Genomic DNA, 7405 nt, shown 5'->3' on the forward strand with positions numbered 1-7405 from the left:
TTAGATGGGGGTTTTCTTGTTAAGTTTATAAGTTAAGTATTCATAGTTCTAAACCCTTTTCTAAATTCTACATTGGATGTTCTGCTGAAATTAGGATAATTTGAGCATTGCAATGGTTTGTATATGCTTGGCCCAGGGAGTGGCACTGTTATGAGGTGTAGCCTTGTTGGAATAGGTGTATCACTGTGGGCATAAGCTTTAATACCTTAGTCCTAGCTGCCTGGAAGCCAGTCTCCTCTTAGCTGCCTATGAAAGAAGGTGTAGAACTCTAAGCTCTTCGGCACCAAGCCTACCTGGATGCTGCCTTGCTCCTGCCTTTATGATACTGGACTGAAATTCTAAATTTGTAAGCCAGCCCCAATTAAATGTTCTAATAAGAGCTGTCTTGGTAATGGTGTCTGCTCCCTGTTATCAATCCCTAACTAAAGCAAACACTAATATTCATCTGACACTAGAACTACATTTTCTACTTCCTCTAGGTTTTTAAATTATATTTATCAAAAATAGAAATATAATACAATATATTCTGATTATGCTTTTTCTCCCTCTTCTTTCAGATCTTTCTCCCCTCCCCTCCCATCTGACATACCCTTCTATCTGTCCCATTTAAAACAACAACAACAACAACAAAAACAGCTTCTAAGAACTAATAACAAAACAAAATAGAATAGAATAATAACAAACTACAAACCCGAATAGGACAAAGCAAACAGAAAAATAAAATGAATCAATGAAATGGTAGAAGCATATATAGACAGAAAAATATGTTTTCATACCAAAAAAACCCCATAAACACACAAAAGCAAAAACCATAATATACACATAACAGGCATGCACAAATGTGTTTGATTTAATTTTATAATGGCCATCTAAACCTGGGCATGATATCTGCATATATATATATATATATATATATATATATATGTGTGTGTGTGTGTGTGTGTGTGTGTGTGTGTGTGTGTGTGTGTGTGTGTGTGTATGAGTGGTTCATATACCCAGTGATACACATTGCAGAAAACTAATTTTTCTTTTGTGCACAATTATCCATTGGAGATAGCTTCTAGACTAGGGATAGAGGCTTGTGCTCACTTCCCCTCTAAGCCATGGAACCTCACATGGCCCAGACTACAGTAACCTGTGTGGATTCTGCCATAGGGGCCGCATGTTTCGTGTTGATGCTTTTCTCTTAATGTACTCTTTTCACATTGTGATTTCACAGCACCAGGGCCTTGGTCTGGAACATTTTCTGATAAAAAAAAATTTGGGAATATTTACAACATTTTAAAGTGTAAGTATTATTTCTACATGGTAGCTATCCCATACACAAAATCTGTGTCATAAATCATACCCCTCATCTGTCGTGTGTGTGTGTGTTTATGTCTATCTCTGTGTGAGGGTGCATTAGTGTGATTTAAAGTGAAAACCTTTTGTTTCTAGGAAGCTCTATGATCTTAGGAAGTTCAATAGCATCGTGTTTTCTTTCAGCTGGAACAACAAATTTTTATTTAATTAAAGATTTAACCAAACCTGACTTCACAGTATACATGCCATGTTTGCTAACAGATTAAGCAGATTTTCTCAATTATAAAATTAGAATATATTACACAATGGTTTTTCTTTTGGTAAAAATGCTAGGAATTTCAAAGCTTCCGTTCACATTATTTAATTAAAATAGAGTAGGAAAAAGGAAGAATGAAAACAAAACAGAATAAAAGTTACTTTCTTTCCCATACTTCTTTTGATAATATATAAATATTTTTATAACTTTTAGGCTCCATTTCTTTATATTTAATTTAATAATACTATATACCTCAGCAAATAAGTATGATTAGAGTGTATTAAATATCTTGAACACTTATGTGTAGTTTTCATACTTTTTATATTTTACATTGAAAGTATATTATTTAGAGATGAATATGGCAAAGATAGTTCTTTTAATAATAATTATATATGTATAACATTACATAAGTACAAATTATACACACACACATACACACACATATAATATTCTCACCTGTCCATGATCATTTTGAATGCAATTACTATAATCACCTAAGTCTGTCAAATTAAACATTCAAATTAAAGAGTGAATTCTTGGCCCTTCTAAGAATACAGGGATACAAATAGTGAATGTTACATTACAATTCAAATTGAAATTTAATTCTTCTCATAAACCTCCAATTTTCTGACATCTGATTTTTCCTTATAATTTACAAATTGTTTTGACTTTTAAAAGTTTTAATATTATTGATATTAATTAGCTGAAGTTCTAAAATATCAGCTTAGTTTGATTTAAGCAGAGGCCCAGGAAAATCGAGTCCAAGTAAAAGAAACAAAACAATGCCTACAACTTAATGATAGGTCATGTTTGATAAGCATAATATCAATAAAAATTGATATTCATAGGTTCTTGAAGAAACATTTAAAAAACTAATGAAAATTAAATAAAAAATTAAAGATTGCACACATTTTATTTTTATATCAAAGTGAATGGGTGTACAAGGTATCAACCATACACAAAGAATTATAGGTAACTAAACAATGGTGAAAGTTGGAATAATCTTCATGATCTACTATTTGGTAGTCCAATACCAAATAGACCCAGGTATTAAAACATATATACAAGTAACATCAAACAGTTTGCGGGTTGTATTAGTGTCATGTACATATATACTGTCTCAGGGTTGTACTGCTGTGAACAGACACCATGACTAATGCAGGACTTATAAAAGACAACATTTCATTGGGGCGGGCTTACAGATTCAGAGGTTCAGAGCAGTATCATCAAGGCAGGAACATGGAGCATCCAGACAGGCGTGGTGCAAGAGGAGCTGAGATTCTACATCTTCATCTGAAGGCAGCTAATGGAAGACTGACTTCCAGGTAGCTAGGATGAGGGTCTTAAGCCCACACCCGCAGTGACACACCTACTCCAACAAGGCCACACCTTTTAGTACTGTCAACTGCCTGGGACAAGCATATACAAACATATATATATGTATATATACATATATATATATGCATATAACAAAAGTGAAAAAAGACTTCATGAATTTGGAAGAGTGAGGAGGGGTATGTGGAAGGATTTGGATAGAAGGAAAGGAAGGGAGAGTGGTGCAATTGTATTCCAATCTGAAATTAGAAGAAATGATGAGTAAATAAAAGTGTTATCTACTCATGAGAATTTACTGTATGTATAGGATGAAATATGATCATGTATTTTCAAATGATTCCTACCTCCAACCAGACAGTTTAATGACTTCATGTCACTGTCATCCCACTGTTCCTTTTCCTCTTCCTCCTTTTTTAAAAAAATTGACAGCCCACTATATAGAATTTTTTGTTGCTCCTAAGTGTCTGAGTATACAGACACGCAATGGACCACAAGAAACCTGGCAATAGGTGTATATTCAAACAGCAATACTTTCTCTTCCAACAGCCTTCATCTGCTCATAGCTCATCAGTAAAGCAAGGAGCTTCAGGGAAATCTTCGAAATATATGGTGGAATTCAGCTGGTTTCGTCTCACGTAGCTCTTGTGCAAGTGTACACAGCTGTTGTGAGTTCATGAGCACTATAGCCATGTTGTATACAGAATTGCATAGCACTTCACATTCTTTGGCTCTTGAATTCCTTTTCATGCTAACCAAAGCTCAGTGGATTAGAAAAATTGATAGTTATGTTCAAATTATTCGTAAACACTTGATTTCTTATCCCAAGAACTTAAGTATCTCTACTTTGATACCTGTCTTCTGACATGACTTCTCTGAATAAAGATAAAAATGACCTAAGTCTTTGGGTACAAAGAGTAACATTTACAATAAAATTTGACCTCTTCATAAAATAGTTACAGCAAGATCTTCCCTAGGATGTATGAACATCCCACCTTGGACTTGCAGTGGGCATTTTAGAAGAGACATAAACTTTCCTGCTGTGACTAACTCTCAAATTCAGTAAGAAAAGCAACTAATTACCCTGTAACTGTCTTACCAGCATTAGACTAGCAGACACATATTTTCCTGGTAGGTCAATATTGAAATATAAGGGACCAGCATTACGTCTTTTTTTCTCCCGAGCAGCCTGTTTAATACTTCCCAATGTTGTGAAAATAAAACAATAGAACGGAAGTTTCTGGTCAATTTGAGACTGTTTTCTCTATCACCCATTGCCAAGGTGTGTGAAATGTCTTTACACCATGAAGTTTTGGTGTGTAACTCAGGGTGATAGCTATAACCTGTGTTGTTTCAGACTTCTGGGGCCTTCTGACCAAAACTCATAGAGAAGTGTCTGGTGCAGTGCACTGCAAATTTAATTTAATATCCCATAATTTGTTGGAGTGAGATCATTCATCTTTAAAAGTGATTCTGTTTGAAAATTATATTTTGAAATTAGCTCACTAACTAGTGAATTCTATTATGTTTTTTTCAAATATACATAGTTTTATTTAACTCATCTACTATACCTTTCTGTTCTCCTAAAGTCCCTTCCTCCCATTCACGAAAACCTCCTCCTTTAAATTCCAATATCCGCCCTCATTATACTTCATATAACATGCATTTTATTACCCTCTCCTGGAAATTAATAAATGTATTTACATCCCTGGCTAGTTTCCAAATGAATAAGACTGAGGTTGTGGTTTATTTATTTCAGCTCTAGCACAATTATTGAAAAATTACCTCTAATTTATTTTTCTAATACTAAAGTGGTAACATCCTAAAAGTGCTTTCCAAGTACTTGCTCTTTAAATATTATTGGGTTATTTCTGCTCTATCAGCCAGACCCTAGCATCTATTTCCCTCTTATATGTGCCCCTGGTCCATTGTGTCTAGTGGAGCCCTTCTGCATTCTTTCTCCTTCCTTCCTTCCTTCCTTCCTTCCTTCTTTCTCCTCTTTATGATCTGTGACCTTTAGCCTGGTAACTGAAGCTTAACTTAGCTACTTTACCTAGTAATTGTCTACAGCCACTTTTATTTAACCAATTGCTTTAAATTGGTGAGCAAAGCTTACGTAGCATTGCTTGGTGTATGTGAAGATCTGCTCCTTGGGAGCTAAAAGATATTGAAGACCAATATTTAGCATTTGAATACATAGCAACACTAGAGCAACACCCCCAGTACATTTTACCTGGTCGTAAAATATTAGGCTTCCATAGGTCTTTTCACACAGCCTTCCTTTGAGTCAGTGCACTCCTACCATGACTTTTGCCATAATCCCTAATTGCTCTCCATTTAAGAATCTCTACCATTACTCCTTTATTCTACTTCTCTACTTTCATTTTAACTATGACTTATATCCACTTTTCTCAATTAATGAGCTTCCATCAAAGTGTCATATGATTTCCTATCTGCTTAATAGAGATTAGAACAATTCATACAGTGTCATTCTTGAAACAAAATTGGAAAGCACATATTTAAATCAAATTACATCAAAAAGTCTATGCAGCTTAGGGTTACAACTAGACAGTAACTAATAAAATCTTGGAAAAGTTTCGGTGTATATGGTCTATTTCACCTGCAGGAATTTATGTTTTTAAAAAATATAATGAAAGGCAATAGCGTCAATTTTGGGTGTTCTATCATAAAACAGAAGACTGTACAACTTAACACACAACACATGCACAAATACATACAAACACACACATATATATGCATACATAACTATATATAAATATATATGTATATATATACATATATATACAGTTACTAACAAGTACTGTTTTATCCTAAATTAATTAAGCATCACAAAATAAGATGCAGTAATAAGGTTCTCTTATTCCCCTTAAGATCCTTATGAAGAAGCTATGAGGCTTTATACTGGTAATTAGCCTGTGGAATAGTTGAAGTAAGAGGATCAGTAGTTTGACATTAGTTTGGTCCAAATATTAGGAGCCTATCTCTAATGGAGGAACGATTATAAATATAGATACATTTATTTTTACTATGCAGATATATATATATATATATATATATATATATATATTCGACATATGAATAGTCAGGGATTTTTCTAGTAGAGTAAAATATACTGATTTACTTTCATTTATATTTAGGAAATTTCATTTTATAACAATGATACATAATTTGAGAATCCTAAATTTTCTTTTATAAAACATTAATTACTTACCCTATATACATAAAAATAATATAGATGTCAAATTGGCAATAAATGAATCAAATGTACATGTTATTACATTTGCAGCTGCAGCTTCAAATATTTGTCTTTCAATTACTTCTAGAAGAAACAAAAACTCAGTTACCATTTATTGATTAAAAAGCATATTTCACATCTTATACATTTTTAAAGCAACCGTGAAAGTTAAATTGTTTACTCTATATATATTTCTTTTTTTTTTCAATTTGCCAAGCTGTGACTGTTTATTAACTGACCAGATTATAAGAATACCACGGGCAGCACTGTAGTTCACCCGTCTACTAAGCCTGTTTATCTGGTCTTCCCTGTTTCCAGCATCTCCACCTTCTACAAAGTGAGTTGTCTTTTTCTTCACTCCACCTAGTGGGGACGATAGTTTGAAGGGACATAGAAAGTTATTTGCTTCCTTAAAGCGTTTTCCAACTGTATACAGATCTCATGAATTAGATCCTCCATGCAGATGATGCCAAATTTACCAAGAGATTGAGCAATCATGGAGTTATCTGTCAAGGCAATGCGCTTTTTATTGATTTTGCCATAGCCTCGCTTTGTAGATGAGCTGGTTGCATTGACTTCAGGTTGGGGTACCCCCATGCATACTGCACGGCTCACGATCCTGGCATGTTCACTGAAGCCTTGTTGAGCTTCACAAAGGTGCCATTGAAGATCTGCCGGAGACGGAGCAGCTGCAGCACCTTGCGCACCTTTGGGCTCACTCCATTGATACCTCGGATTCTGATGACAAAGGCCAATTTTGGTTCTGCGGGCACATAGAAGTTGCCAGCTTTCCTCGCCATCCTAGTCATGCGAATCTCAGTCCGGTACATCTGTCTGCACTCCTTGTGATAGTGCTTTGCCTTCTCATAGATGAGCTTCCTCCTTGCCTTTCGCAGTGTCTTCAGGGCAAACTTCTTCCTCAGGCGCTTGACCGTCAACTCTGCAAAATTCCTTCGCTTTTTCTTAAGGGTTTCTGGCGCAGCGGCAACTTTCTTCTTATTCTCTGGTACAGCCTTCATGGTTCCAGCCAGAAAAAGAGAGGCTTAACATATATTTCTTACTAACTACCTTGCCAAGTTGTCTGATTTTCTTGCTTAATTTCATTCAGGTGTGAGCATATCCTTATTTTAACACATAAATTCAGAATATTTAACTGAAATACATTTTTATTACATATTTCATAATATTGAGATTTTATTTAAGTAATAATTGAATAGAAATACAATGATTTTTCAAGACCAAGAAATGATAGATTTATG

The 7405-nt window shown here is 34.6% G+C and overlaps 1 pseudogene; it reads right to left on the reverse strand.

The window, feature by feature from the left end:
- Positions 1–1085: 1085 nt before the first annotated feature.
- On the reverse strand, positions 1086–7165 carry LOC116895835 (annotated as a pseudogene).
- Between the last annotated feature and the right edge of the window lie 240 nt (positions 7166–7405).

The sequence above is a fragment of the Rattus rattus genome, chromosome 3 (assembly GCF_011064425.1).
Source record: "Rattus rattus isolate New Zealand chromosome 3, Rrattus_CSIRO_v1, whole genome shotgun sequence".
Lineage (NCBI taxonomy): Eukaryota > Metazoa > Chordata > Mammalia > Rodentia > Muridae > Rattus > Rattus rattus.